Genomic DNA, 16,836 nt, shown 5'->3' with positions numbered 1-16,836 from the left:
CACAGGCAGCATCAAAAGTAGTGTATCAGATAACGCGCCAAAAACATCTACAATTATCTAACAGCCTAAATAAATAGAAATGTTTCTATCTGTAGAACAAGTAGACTAGCAGATTTTTTTGAACGCGAACTGTCTAGATACGAGTACATATGTCACTGTTTGGAAAAGTATTCGAGGGTGGCAGATACTTCTTTGCGCATTTTTTCATCCGTTACTATTGATGCTGACTGTATACAGTCTAGGAGGTATATATACCTCCGTGATATAAAGTTGAGAGCGCAATCTTTGTATCTGCCGTCAGCGCGATGAGCAAGATGAATGGCAGGCTGCGGCCGACGTGATTCGGGGGTGATGAATACGGATGATCTCGAATTCCAAGTGTTTTCCCATGTTTTGATGAATGGATGAGGCGTGATGAAAGAAATATTTATGTTTTTATAACGTTTGCGGTTTTTCGCAGTATAAAATTGCAACAAAAAATACCAAAAGAGAAGTTCGTGAGGGTTATGATCCCATTTTAAATTGGTTTCTCTTGTAGGTGGCAAGCTTTCCAAGACGATATTTTTCTTCATGTTCATCTGTCGTATTAGTAGCTGTGATCAGTACCCCTAGTGTAAATATTTTCGACAGCGAAACGTGACGTATGCGTTTGCGTTAAGTGTCATTTTGTATGAGATTTTTGACTTTCCAAAACGTCCCGCTTGGCGCGCTGTTCAAAAACCCATACAAAATGAGACTTAACGCAAACGCGTACGTCACGTTTCGCTATCGACTAAATTTACACTAGGGGTACGGTTCGTCTCAGTGGCGATGGTGTCAATCAAATTACGTTCAAAAGGGGCGTTTAATGAGTTGTCCCGTACAAACGCATTTTATATCGTATATTACCTACACTTTTTTCTTTTTTTTATGATACAGGAGGCAAACGAGCAGACGGATCACCCGATGGTAAGCGATTACCGCCGCCCATGGACACCTGCAACACCAGAGGGGTTGTTAGTGCGTTGCCAGCCTTTAAGATGGAATTACGCTCTTTTCTTGAAAGTTTTAAGGACTTCTAGTATATCTGCAATTCTTCATAAAATTCGTATTTGTACGGGACAATGACATACAATTTCGTGGAATGCTCCAAAACGGGTTCTAATTCCATATGAAGCGGTGATTATTCTCAAGATTAGACACATTATCGATGGCAGCGCTTTTAACTCTTTCGCAATCCATAATAGTTTCCATTTGAATTGAATTATGACTTAAAGCCTTGCGAAACCCACACGATGGCATGCCTATCCTACGCTGCTGTATAAAAAGCTGAGCTTCAGTAGCAAAAATATGTCCGTTAAGCTTATTCTTGTGAGTTAAGTGTAATGACCTCCCTTATCTGCTTAGCGATTTGTCTCGTAAACGCATCAGATACTGGGATATGACGAATACGGTTGCTTTACATCTAAAGTTGCTTTTACGTGTCTTTACGTAATTGTTTCCGTTTTGGCAAGGATTATACCGGCGCGTGGGCCTATTTTGAATCCCTGGCGCTTTTTAGACGTTTGACCCCACCAAAAACACAACTACAATTTAGTTTATCCTTTTCCTTTTGGACTGTATTTCATTGTTGATGATCTTAATACATGTACTTATTTAGATATAAATGCACTACCGCCACAGTAGCGCCTTTAGTTTCACAGAGTGCACCTAATTATTCTATAACACACAGCAGAGACAAGTAAATAACATAAACTGCATATCTCCATGCAAAGTTTTCATCACGAACACTTCTGACAACATCGTGGTCCGTAATGGTCTGCAACAACGGCTATTTATTGTACAATAAAAATAAATACAAATCGCGGACCTAATGCCTAAGGCATTCTTTATAACTTTTACAAGTCAACCATATGGATAAATATAAATCTATTTGTTTTACGGTGTGAGTTTACCACATCAATCCAGGACAACTTTTATATTTGTTTTGATTCGGACATATTTTTGCATGAAATTTTATATAAGAAGGTATAAAAATATGATAGAAAAGTAATGTTGTAATCTTATTAAATTATGCATGCATACGCGTCAGTTTATCTAATTTTGGAGGCTACAGTGGATGGCTTTGCATTTTAGAGATTAAAAATAATCGATTAATCACAGTGCTTTGAAAAATATATGGAACCGAGCCTTCGCTAATGTGACGATGACGCCACGCAATTTTTATCGGTACTATTAGTCCATATTATACACTCGTCTAGGTCTACAGCAAGATTAACGAGCAATCTCTCAACCCTCATTAAAAAACACGTGTGACTACACTTTCGACCGTAAACTTGACAGTGTGGGACAATGCTGACAATACCTTTGCGACACCGAGGACGTGGTGATCTCACGTTAATTATGCGACCTTACATCATGTATTAGCATGTCGTGAGTCTTGGATAACCGCGGAAAATTTTAAATCAATCGCAAATTATTTATAACATGCTTTTGCTTAAGTTTGACTTATACTTAGTTGACGAATTTTTATAATTGTTCTTATGTAGTATTCTATCTATTAAGAGACAAGTATAGGCCATACTCGTCCATAAAAAAGGGTAAACGTTTTTTCCACTTCTTAATATTTTCCATACTCCATATTTGTTTAGTATGTTATTGACACAATGAAAAACTAGGTTTATAGGTTTCATTTTTTTTTTCGAAATTTCCTTATATATTTAAAAAGTGAAACCTATACCTAGAATATATTATGCTGAAGAAGTATTGGAAACCGTTTTCTCCCGAAATGTTTATTATATATATGTTATTTTGTTAGTATTGCAAAGCTATTCTTTGCTATTTCCTCTTAAATTTGTTTATGGTAAATAAGTGATAAATATGAGTTCTTCTGGTTAGCCGGCTTTAGCTAACTAATGTTTAGTTATAATTTATAATAGCTCGCGCACAGTATGCGGACCTCTTTATAATTATTAATCTTAGAACAGAAGTGCACCTCTACACTAAGATAAATTAAGATATCAGTAACTCACTGTTCTTTGCAAATTATAAGAGTAGTCTCTTGGCGCGCATTATATGCCCGTTGCCCGTCATACCCATCTTGATAATTTTATATCAGATTGCGGAGGTCGTACCTTGAAACATGTTCCTTACCTAATATGGTATTATTCATACATTTATAGACGTCTTTTCCGGAAAACTATAAATTCTTCGTGTTTATTAGAAGTCGTAGTCCTTTAAACGACCACTAAAGATTTTATATTAACTAAGCATTATACTACTGTAACGGGTTATTAAGAATGTAATTACGAGGATGATACCACGATGAAACATTCTGTGCCAGTCGTATATGCACCTATTAAGCGAGTGTAATTATTGCTATAATTAAATAATGCGTTAGGCAGAATGCTTTGTTCCGAGCACTTAGGTAGTTTAGGTACATAGGTACAGTGAGCTGCAGGTAGAGTGAGCACTTTTACGGCTGATGGTACATAACATAACAATCAATATTTTTGAGCGTTAAAATGATGTTAAAATATGATAATACATAAGGTTGATAAGGTTCATAAACATTTGCATTATGTTTACTATTTGTACTTTATTACATATCAATTAGAGATATTTAAAAAATACAACATAATTGAATACTATATTTTTTAAGTCCATTAAAATGATAGTTTCCACATTTGACTAGGTTGGCCGGATTGAAAATGATGATTCACGTATCACGATAGAACATTAAATCCAAGACACTAATTTCGCAAATGTGTTATTAGTTCTTTGTATTTGCTAAATGCTGCTAACATTTCCTCTAAATTTGGTCAATAGTAGCTTAATCAGGTGCCATGAGTCACGGCATTTAACACGTTACTGGGGCGCATTCAGAGGATTAAGGAACTACAAAAGCTCATTGTTTCACATTATGTTATCATCGTTGACACAGTTCACTCACTAATTGTAAACCTTAGTGCGACGAGATAACATTCATCAATCATGGTTGTTGAGTGTATACTGTGTATAGTAAGAGGCTACTCTAGTGCGCTTTAATCCTTATCTTCATGGTGTCAAGCGTTATGCCATTGATTGCGATTGCGACTCGATCTAATTTTTAGGGCTTGCTCATGCATCAGTTTTGTAGATTGAAAGTATCGTTCATGAAAATATCGTATTTATCTATTAACAAATATTTATAAATGATGATTTTCTCCTGTTATGGAATTAAAGTTAATCCTGCGAAGACTCAAGTCATTATTATTGGTAGCCCTATGAATATAGCAAAGGTGAATTTTGAGAGTCTGCCTCCTATCTTATTCGATGGGGTCCAGATCCCGTACTCGTCCCAAGTTAAGAATCTGGGAGTGATTTTGGATCGTACTCTTTCTTGGGGTCCGCAACTTAATGAGGTTGGACGAAAAATTTTTGCTGCCGTGGGATCGCTTAGGCGTCTCCGCAACTTTTTACCGCTTGCCACTAAAATTGCGCTGGCGCAATCACTTCTTCTTCCTATTCTAGACTATGCTGACATATCTTATCTCGATCTTACAGAAGAGCAATTAAACAAGCTTGAACGTCTTCAAAATGTGTGCATTCGTTTCATTTTTGGGCTACGGAAATTTGACCATGTCTCCAGCTTTCGGTCACAGCTCAAGTGGTTACCGATACGTTTTCGACGTAATACGCATATCCTTTCTCTTCTCTACAGTACCTTATTTATTCCTAATACTCCTGGTTACCTTAAAAAGCGGTTTAGTTTTCTTTCGTCTGTTAGGTGTTCTCAAAATCTTCTTCTTGCTCCCCCTCGGTCATCTAGTAAGTTCTACATCAAATCCTTCACTTTCCAGTCTGTAAGAATGTGGAATGCTTTGCCCATTGATATAAAACGAGCTCAATCCTTAACCATTTTTAAAAAACGTCTTAAAGAGCATTATTTATCACTTTCTTAGTCTTGGTCATTTTATTCATGTAATTAAATTCTCCTTTATTTTCTCTACCTGGTTGTTACTTCACTCCCTAGAATGCTTAATATTTATTTATGTAGGTTTATGTAGTGTATTATTGTAATTTAAATAATTTGTGTAGTTTATGTAGTGTATGTTTTATTGTTTGTAGTTTATAATTTAAAATTAACATATTATAAGTATACTTGTTTTATTGTTGTTTTGCACTGCCCAATAGCCTATTTCTTGCCACCGGTTCGCTATCTGAAGGTTGTCTGGAAGAGATCGCTTTATAGCGATAAGTCCGCCTGTTGTTACCTACTAATTTAAGTCCTGTCTTTGTTTGTAATATGAGTATTTCTTTAGTAGTGCACAATAAAGAATTTTATTATTATTATTATTATAATATTAATACTTGTGTTAGTTAATTATATACTCTGTTTTTATACGACTGCCCAAAAATAGGATCTGTTTGGATTATTTATCTATTAAAATACGGCCCTGGCACCAGTAGTTTTTTTTTTTCTCGGCCCGTTTGCGCGTTTTGCCAAATTCGCGCATGCCCACGCCCCGCTTGACGCTGCGCCTACGCGGAGTAGCGTTTTGGTGGCACGACACGCGCCATTGACCTTTAACGTTGTAACAAGTGGCCACAACTTGGGCGGTAGCGGAAAACTTTAATCGGAGCCCGTGACAAGTTCTTTGCCGTAACACGGCGAGCAGGGGCCTATTTCCCCGCGCAAATTACCACCGCGGTGAAAAAGGGCATGTCACCTTGAATACTGTCTGATAGGATTAGCAATTCTACATGCAATTCAATGCAATTTTATACGACATCAACAGTTTCAATACTGTTGTATAATAATAATATAACAACGCCATGTACCTATGAAAAAAAATTGTGATTCTCAAATATTTTAAAGCATTGGACCCCTTTTCAAACCCATATTTTACGTCGCCCCCAATTTATGTACGCAGACGTATGATAGATGTCTTATCCACGTGATAAAATAACCGTCTCTTTTAATATCGCGCGAATAAAAGTGACGGAAATCGTTTTTATCACGCTGTCACGTAAACAACAACGACCATTATATCCCTGCAGATGTGTTTGTAGTTCCACTTTTATTATGTGTAAATTATTCCTTGTCAGTTACACATAATTTTCGATAGACCTCGCACGATAGTATTTTATACAATCGTGATATAATAGAGAAAGTTTCAGTCGAGTACCTAATTTAGTGTTAAGGCCACGAAAGAAGCAGGCCAATGAAGGTACGAGATTGAAAAGCTTGATTATATCAATACTTCTTCTACGGGTCATCTAAAATAATACTTTTTATATCGGTACTATAAAACCTAAAAAATAAAGAAAATTAGGAAAGTATCTCGGTAGTACAAAAGATATCAACGCGTGCATAATATATGAATATGACTCATTAGCCCATGGAATTGGTACATTTTACCTAACATCAAATGTGGTAGTTTTTTTTTTAATATGTTGGTAGTGATGAAATGGTATTAACAAATACAAGTTTACGACCTCAAAAGCCTTTGGGATCATTTAATAGCACGCATTTAAGTCTTTTCTACTGGACCGCGGCGCCACGTGATTGGACAATTTCATTACAGTTGACTACAGCGTTTGCTTATGAATATAATAGTTGAGTTGGGAGCTCATACATGAAAAGTACGCAATTAGAGTTTGGTATACAAAATCATAATTCAACTTACAATCGACAAGTAGAAAAAGGCCTTAAAGGACCACAGAATATACTTTGGCATGAAAGGAGAGAGCAAAATTATTCACAGAGCCCGTACATTTCATGCCGTTAACAGAAAAATGATGTCACGCTACATAGAGTATGATTCCAATTAGTATTTTCGTAATAATTAATCATTTGTCAACCTCTTTAGGTAACTGATACATATACTTGACAATCAGTATAGAAACGTCTAACTGACTTTCATTTTATTGTCACACAAATAAATAATAGATTATTAATTTATGAAATAATACATATTTTTGGTTTTTAACAGCGTAACAAGCTTTTATTCACGTAACAAGTATTTATTATGATACCCATCAATAAGTAAGTTATCTAAATTTGTAGTAACTCCCTGTATGTTAAATTACGTCATTTTTGCGCCAACGGCATGAAAAGTACGGGCCCTGAATTTATTCACGATAATTATTTCTAACAACTCTACTTGGCAAACACCACTGGCACTCCCGGAGTAGTTGCATGGAACCATTCGTCTGTATTCTCAACTCTACTTCTTAAATATTTATACAGTTTCATGGAAAAAAATAGAACTTAACAACCATTATAATATGCTAGTCACTTGTAACTTGACCGGAAGAGAACCCAACTTAAGAGCTGCCAGTCTCCCATTATTAAAGTTTCGGAACAGATACTTCAATGGCAAACGTCATGTAACAATATCTCTGTTATAATTTGAGGTTCATTGTTCATAGTGTGGGTTGTAATGAGATCACTATTCTGTTAGGTTTTGTCGTTGTCGTCTAGGAAGAAAAAATACAAGTAAATAATGTTGCTAGCTTGATAGCTAAACGGCGTAGCAATGTTCACATATACCATTCGAACTTTGAAATCTGTTAATGAATTGACATTATTCGCATTGCATCTCGCAAGTATTTATAAATATATTCCGAGTGAGACGCACTGCAACAAATGTCGTATAGCGGGAAATACATTTTAGGGGAGTTATAACTTTCCTCCTGGATGGTCGACTTTAGCTTCTAACCTAATGTTCAGTTATATGTACTTAATTGTAATTACTTCGCGCACATAAACGGCACTATTTTACTGAGATACTGTCAAATAGTACTCGTATATTCAAATTCATTATATAATCAAAGCAAAGCAGCATGGCAAACCTCGTATCGCCCAATGTACATTAGGATATACAGTCCGTTTTGATGGAATATTAACCTGCATTCAAAACAAATAGCATTTCGGTTGTAGGTATCGTAAAATATTTGAACAAATTAAAAATATAACTAACTTCAAACTTCTTTAACTATAATTTTGTATGGTGGAAACACATTCACAGACGAGCCTAGCTGTGCTAAATAGTAATAAAGCTTCAACATACATTTTGTGCAAGTTGTGGAAATTTGCCAAAAAGTTGGAAAAGTTCTTGGAAATCTCATGAAAATGCCACAAGAAATAAACAGAATGGACATGAAAGTTTAATTTCCCATAAAAAAAATCGCATTTCCATAGGCATATAAGTACCAAAAACCGTCGTAAATTGAAGGTTTTAATTGTCCGTTTTGTACGCAAGTTCATGGGAAGAGCTTTATTCAGTTGACGCTCTGCTATTACCAAGAACTCCTTAATTGAACTTTTCATAATTAAAGCCAAGTCATTTTATAATCATTCTGATAATTGGTATTAAAATGAGACTTGTATTTCATCGACTATGCGTCAATTATCAAAACTACTTCGGACATGAACGCCACTAGGTAGGTACATATCCTATTTCATTAAGGTTATACTGCTTGTACGAGTATTTATAGTACTATAAGTTTTCTTAAGAGTACTTTGAATATAATGATTAATTGGTCAGCCATGATTGACCTTACATAGACTATTATTATAAAAATTGTTTTGCGTTTGGGTAGTCACTTAAAGAACTTATGTAGGTAATATTATAAAGAAGTATTTCTTAAAGTGGAACATATAAATAATATATTCACATCAGTGTTTAAATCATTATTTGGAGCTCATCAAGGTTTAGTAATAAAAAAAAAATACAAGAGGGCAATGCTCAATGTTCAAGCTGTAGATATTGTGGCGAATTCAATATTATTATGCTAATCATATATAAACATTAAAAGCACGAATATAAAATAAAAAATTAAGACAAAAAACAACAACGCAGGTATTGAATTGCTTAATATCAACAGAAATCAACTTATGTTCATTTGTTGAAAAAAGTGGTTGCCTTAAATTAAATTATGGATTTATTGCAGACTTTAATTTTCTAGACCCACACAAATGCTCATCCAGACCATATGAGTCAGTCGAAACTATTTTTTTCAAAAACCTTATAGATATATCAAACAATAAATAAAATACCTGCAAGTGATTAAAATATCGTACATAAATCTTAAAACAGGAAATTAGCTGGCATACAATTTTAAATACACGAGTACAGTCAGCTGGAGAAAAAAGTGACCCCCCTGAATAGAAGTTTGTAGGCTAACGTGCTAAGCGAATAGTATTGCTGATCGTACACGTAAAACTTTGTGTGCCAAGTAAATAGCTTGTAAAAATAGGGGTGGTATTTCAGTAGCAATAGTACATAACGAAAAGTTTGTACATAATGTGGTAACCCTGGCAAATTGATATTTAGCGCTGTGGGCGATCAAAGTAGGTCGATCGGTAATGTAGCGTGTTTTGGTTATCAGCTTTAAGTGCCTGTAGGCGCTTATTTAGTGCTTGTATAAGATATGTAGTATTTTAACTCTAGCGGTTAACGATAGGTACATTGAATTAGAAATAAAAACCGACTGATTATGTAAATATTCATAAATATAGCCTAATGTTTCTCAAACTCTTTTTGGTGGTGGACTCTCTAATCATAATTATACAGAAATGTAATAAAAAAATACAGAGTATCACATGGACCCTAGAAGAGTGTTGCAAACATTTTCTTAAGCTAAGTATTAACATATACGTCATACGTACTAAATTTAGAACATAAGCAAGCCTTATAGTTAAAGGTTTATCAAAATTATATTACTTATGAAAAATGTCATTAAGGATTTTCTTCCTTTGATTATTTTTTTATGAACCCTCATAAATATTTACACAGTTGCGTGTAATCTCAGTTTTCTATAATTTGTGACTTTAATATTTACTAGTCAGGTTTTTATGGTAGACTTCTTGTGCAGTGAGAATAATAACACATTAAAAGACGATTAATTTTGTTAGACGTCACGTGCATGAATAGCTACATGCGTGTTATAAATTCGTTACATGGTTGAATCGTTTGCTTTTGTAACTACATAATAAGAAAATGTATTACATAATAAACTGGTGCGATTTAATTATATATAATATTATTACTTCAATTATTAGCAAAAACATTAGGTACTTATATATGCGAATAGAATAGCAAATTAACTGGACGTAAATTTTGTATTCTTCATATGACATGTCCATAAATTTTAATTTATATTTAAATATGTAATTATAGTTATTTAAAGTATTTTTGTAAATGATTCCTAAAAGCTTTTTAGTTATGGGGTCAAATATGTAACCGTAATAGGTATATGGCACAAATACAAACATGACATATATTATTATGTATTTTCAAATAATATAATGTATATATCCAATATCACATCGGTCACAATATGATGTAATTAACAGAGGACACGTTCGGATTTGTTGATTATATATATATATATTTCTTTTAGATTATTACGAGCTTAAAAATCCAGTCCATATGTTTGATGTCGTTATATTAAATGTATACAGATCACACAACACATCGCGAGTGGAAAGATTTATCATTATATTCAACGCGTGTACCTAACACGCGAAACGCCAATATGTATTCAAATGGTGTACCTAATGGAACTCAGGTGAAAAGTAATAACCATTTATTCGGTAAATTAAATAAAATACGGTGCGAAATGTGATTTATGTACGGACGGTGCGGGATATTAATATGTTTAAATACTACAAAATTTGTCACACGTCTACAAATTATGGGCATGCGTGCAGATAGGTATTTGTTTATTAAAACTGGCTTTTCAGTAAGTAGATTTACTTTAGGTAATCCTACAATCATTCAACTGCATGAGTAGGACACTAGACTATTTAGACATTGACTTCTTTCGCAAATGGATTGGTAAACAAAATTATGGTTTACAATAGACTTAGTATTTTCTATAGACAGGCCATACGCGTGCGCCCGTGAGGGACAGACAGGTACGCAATGCGATGAAATTAAAAATACGTTTTGAAATTCCTGACAACCATAAATATGGTTTGTGAACACCCATAATATTTGAAAATACCTATCCATTAACAACCCGCACTATTAATCCTCAATTAAAAATTTCCACATTTTGTAGGTATCTTTTTAGGTAGGTATTTTTTTTTCTAGACACTAAACGCGGAAGGAAATAATTTTTCTGCATAAGGTCTGGCTAATGAAAGTTGTACCTGCAAAAACACGGCAATTGCAAAATATCTGTAGCAGGTAACTTTTTGATTATACAAGGATGAATATTTTTGATTTCTAGAATATAGAGTACCGACCGAGTACTTGTGACTCTCCCAGTACGTCCTCTATAAACTTGCATCATTAGCAATATTAGAACAAGAAGTCTATTGTGCAATAACATGTTAAACACTGGGACGTTTACCTTCATTTAAGCTCCCTAGTAAAATTGTCCTTCGTAAACTAATAGTTAAATTTCAAAAACCAATTTACATATTATATTATCGATACATTGATACCTACATGTAAGTGGTCGTGTCCATGCGATGCGATGAATTAAAACAATGCAATGCAACGCTTACATTAGCGTTACGCTTACGAAGCGGCTTGACACCTGCGTTACAAATTCACGCAGTAGCCGTAGGCTACTCTATCGGAGCATCTAGGAATGGGCCTGTCCACATTTTACCGGCGACAAAAAATTCCTAGAATTGTTGGTCCAAGGCGGGCTTAATCTTTTCAGGCGGGGGGATCTAATGTAAGGCGCCATTCATTTATTACGTAAGACGATTTAGATGGATGGGGTCCAACATGTGTTTTTTTCTAACAAGGGGGTGGAAGGTTGTTTTCATAGTTGTTCGAATCGGGGCAGGGCAGAAAGTTAGTTTAATTAAATTTCTAAATACGATACGAGTAACTAAACAAGGTACATGTAAAATTTGGGTAAACTCGAGAAGAGCCCACGAACACCTCGTGTGGTAATCGTATACCTGTTGGTGCGAGTAGATTACAAGCGGTAGGAACAAGTCGAGTTAATCGGTAGATGAATTACGAGTATATCCCACGTTGTTGCTCAATCCTTGCCTAACGGCTAACGGTCCTGTGCTGGAATCGATTAAAAACTTGTCGATTTTGATGGACGTAACAGTCAGCATGAAATATATAGTGACGGCCAAAGTAGCCAAATATATCGTGAAACACGTTGTTACTATAGAGATAAGAATCACACCTACAACCTGATGGCAGGAAACCGCGCTGGATTGGGACAGGTGGCGTTCTCTCGTTTCGGAGGCCAAGATTTATTTTGGATCGCTGAGCCAAAGCATAGTTTAAGATATGTAAAAATACAAACATTGAACGTCGTCCTTTTTTAAATCAGGTTAAAAAACAAACGCTTAATCCGAGTGCAGGTCAAACACTCTCATATCAGCATTATCATTAATTTGCACTCAAATGCACTGAATTCATATGTTTATAAACGCTTATTGGCATAAAAGGGTTGCAGTATTACCTGGTCCGGATTGGCTCTGACATCACCACTTACCTAACGACTTTAGTATTCCGCCGTCTAATATTGAGTATGTCAAAAATAGTAAAAAAAGGTGTGTGAGTGTCGTGAACACTCGGTTGGAACGAAATATATTATTATTGATAAACGTAGTGTATTGATTAACAAATACAAAAAAAAACTTAATCAACAAAATAATAATTAACGAAAATGTCCACAGAATTTCACATATCAGTTCAGAAATGCGACTTACAGGCGGGGAGAACAACTAAACATAAAGAAACAATTTTTCAAACTGAAACTGATACGCTTAGTTTGAGCTTCACACTCGCTTAGTCAATCATATGAAATTCAAGTGCAAAAAAAAGAGAAAAAGTAATATCTGCATACACGTCCAGAGATCGAAGCCGGATCGTCGCTGTTACCACCTGTTTCTAAGCGATTGTTTGCTAACTGCGCCATTATAGGATATACGTAAGTCGCTGAAATTAGGTTACTTAGTCTCGAGAAAGAATTTAAACAAAAGAGGGCCGTAACGGAAACATCTTACACTTTTTTTCGCCCAGCCCCCATCCGCCAGCCATCCGTCCGATAAGGAACTTCGTTCCAAGTGTTTCAACAAAAATAACGTTCAAATATAACATGCGTCCCGACTCCCTACGCTTTAAAACAAAAATGATTATTATTTTTTATATAAAAATGTTTACCTACACAGATATCAGTTTCGCCAATAAAAGATCTTTTCTGTGTTGTTTTTTTTATACTACGTCGGTGGCAAACAAGCATACGGCCCGCCTGATGGTAAGCAGTCTCCGACATGCGCGTTGCCGATCTTCACACTCCGCACCCTCGTTGAGCTCTGGCAACCTTACTCACCGGCAGGAGCACAACACTATGAGTAGGGTCTATAGGTAGTGTTATTTGGTTGCGGTTTTCTGTAAGGTGGAGGTACTTCCCCAGTTGGGCTCTGCTGTAGATCTGGAATGACATTTGCTGTGCTGTGTCCTACCACACAAAGCGAGATCACATTCACAATGCCCATACCTCTCTTTTGGACGTGGTTTAAGGACATACCCGGGTCTAAAAGGACAGGAGTGTTGTGATTAGTTAGTATCCGTTTGACAAGAGCTTTTAATTTTTCACACATGGCACTGAATAATTAGGTAGCTCTATCTGTAGATTATACTAGATCGATGAGGCAGGTTTTGATCGTCATACCTACTCTTCTATACTACTATACATATTTCGATGACCTCAGTGCTACTCGTATTTCCATAAGATCTTAGAACATGTGTATTGGGTATCAATAGACAAATAATTTTCAGAATGCAAATTTATTAATAAACACGGTAATATGGGGTTACAGCAGAAGCTAAACGAGCAACAGGTGTTTTCTTACGCTAAATTGTATCTGCATACCAGTTCGCCAATAGCGGATTCATAAAAGGACATAAAGAGTAGGTTTTATTTATTTTACTAACATTTATTGCCAGTTACTTTTCTCACAAGCAAATATCGTTTCTGAAAGCTAAAGGCGAGATTATAATATCGTCGATAAAGTTAAACGTACAAGATATTTTATCGGCCGTCTGAATATAAATTATTTTTTCTTGTTTTGACTCAATAACCACATTGCACATTGACCTTATACTTAGAATTGGATAGACCTGATTTACAATATATATTGCTGGCAATTTATCCTCATTCTTGATACATTACTAATTTTGTCAAAATAGCAACGTTCTCATCGACTTTATTTTTAAAAACTTGGCTTGTCAGATATAAATGTTGTCGATATAAAACTAAGAGAGGATACTTACTAAACTAGTTATTTCCCCGTAATTAATTACAACTGGTTATGATGGTTACAATAAGTATTATTATTGACTGTTGTCAGCCGAATCTACACATCTTTATACATTTTATATATTTTAATACCTTGGAGGATTTAACAACGGGAGTCGCCTTTAAGAGCTTACCCCTCTGTCGAAAACCTCGGCCAATGGTCATATCATATGTATTGTGTGGACTGACGTTTATCTGACATGGCTATTTGTACGTTACGTACAAATATGACATAGCATTTTTTAGGTCCTATCCATTATTTATACAATCACCTTGCTTAATAATGGGCACATCGTCCACATTGGTTAAATGTTGAATAAACACCCTTTATATCAAAGGGCACCACAGTCTTCCTCGCACGAGTGGTATGATTTATATTAGCTATGCCACAGTCATGCTGATAGTAATATACCTGTATCTGTTCCTATTTAGTACATACATATGAGTATAGAAAAGTTTACATATCATTCCCGGTTTTTACCCAATTCAACCCGCTATAGTGAATGGTCACCACGGTTAATGGTAATTGACGAATCGTCATTCAATGAGATTGAGCATTTATAATAACATAGTTATCTAGTTAACAAGTCGGTAGCGTGGGCCGTGTAGTTCTTGTCTGGGACTTGGTGGTGTGCGGTGTTATGCCATCCGCTGATGTTTATGCAAAATGCACCCACGCCTCATCGGCATGCATCTGGGGCCGGCGTGATAAATAACATCTGTAGCGGCCGGTTCTCCCACTGGACCAATTTTAGGTAGAGTTCCATGCGGTTGCTGTAGGCCAGTGAAGGTGCCAAGAAAAAATCACATACTTACTAAAATTTATTTCTCATGGGCTACTTTGAATGTCAATAAAAATGCACCATACAGTAAGACGAAAATACACAGCAACATTTATAAATACATATACTTAAACGACCTCATCCGTAGGGATTTCGGCACAGCATCTACACTGAAAATAATCGGACAGACAGACGGACATGACGAACCTATAAGGGTTCCGTTTTTTGCCATTTGGCTACGGAACCCTAAAAATCACCGAACTCATAGAGAAAGTAAAAAAATAACTGAAGTAATGAAGAAATAAGTTTCGATCAATATCCTAAAACCCTTGTTGTTGTTACAAACAAACCGACTGGTTGGCCGGTGTATGACATAATTCCCAAGTCCCAATTTTAGTGTTTTATAGTTTGCTACTGTTTTTCAAATATTTCACCCAGTGTATTGGCAACCCTGGAGCCAGTAGGTCTAAATGAGACGGACGACGGTTCACCCCTATAGATAGACGAAGCTCTCAGTATATTGTTGACTTCGGAAAACGGTCCATATTACACTGATAGTTATCCCTTCTCCATAAATTATACCCCGCCCACAGCTTTGAATATTACTTACCAATAAAAGTTTTGACTGGTTATAATAAAATTCTACATGTCAAATTTCTTGCGCGGCATTACAATATTTGACATTGACAAACTGCGTACAATTGATTCGCTCGCGGCACAATACACACATACACATGATATCATTTTGAAGCTCTAATCAAGCGTCTATAGGTATTCTAGTTAATTGTTTTTGACGGAATATCCTCTTGGCAACAAACAGACCTGTTTGTATCGGGCAGTTTGTGTGTCTTAACCCTTAGGCAACAAATGCGCCGATAAGTGTTTAGCTAAGATATTCTTGTTTGTTAAGCGGTCTCATATCAATACGAGGCTACAATGTCTATAGATATAGGTTTTTTAGTATTGGCGGCAGGGTCACAGAAACAAGATTAGATTCTCGTACTAGTACATAGCACAGAGTTTGTCCACGTTTTGCATAAAACTATTTTATAAAATGTTCTTTTAGTTTACTTAGGGCCACTTGCACGAATACTTTTTGTCCTTTTGTCTAATTTAACAGCATATATCATTGTAACCTTGAGTATGAATGTAACTAACAAGAGTACTTAATTTGATTGCTTTTTGGATGTCACTTACCATCGGATATTAAAGGTAGTTCGCAGATCTAGAACATCGAATACTGGTCGTTAATTAATGGATAACTATGCCAATTATATATTGCCATTTTAAATAAATCGTACAGATACAACCACTTTTGAGGTAAACTAATTTAAATATACCTTACTGAGTGCATCGAATAATTAAAACAAATCAGGGCTTCGAGATTGGCAAAGCTTGAAGTTCTCTAATTAAATAACCAGCCTAAACACCTTTAACTAGAGAACTGGTAACAAGAATAAATCGAAAAAAGGAACACTTGCTTCAATAGGTAATACCTATAATTATATTATATTAATTATAGACGCTATAAGATGCACATGGTCATCGTTATAGAAGTAAAAGTTGTGGAATGTTTCTAAGAGTTGAAATAGCTCTCAGAAATTTCAGGAAAATTTCACAGGTAAGGCTGTTGTGCTAGACGACGATAAATAAAGTATCTCCCGCCATGGGGCTTTAAATGCAGCGATCGATTAATTTCGCTAAATCAAATCCCCGAAATCGCGAAAAATGTTTCGTTTTTCCATAAAAACATCGACATATGATCAGACAAAATGCATGAGAAAGCCAAAAATGTTTT

This window comes from Cydia pomonella, chromosome 13, assembly GCF_033807575.1.
Source record: "Cydia pomonella isolate Wapato2018A chromosome 13, ilCydPomo1, whole genome shotgun sequence".
NCBI classification, from domain to species: Eukaryota; Metazoa; Arthropoda; class Insecta; order Lepidoptera; family Tortricidae; genus Cydia; species Cydia pomonella.
This window is presented reverse-complemented; position numbering follows the sequence as displayed.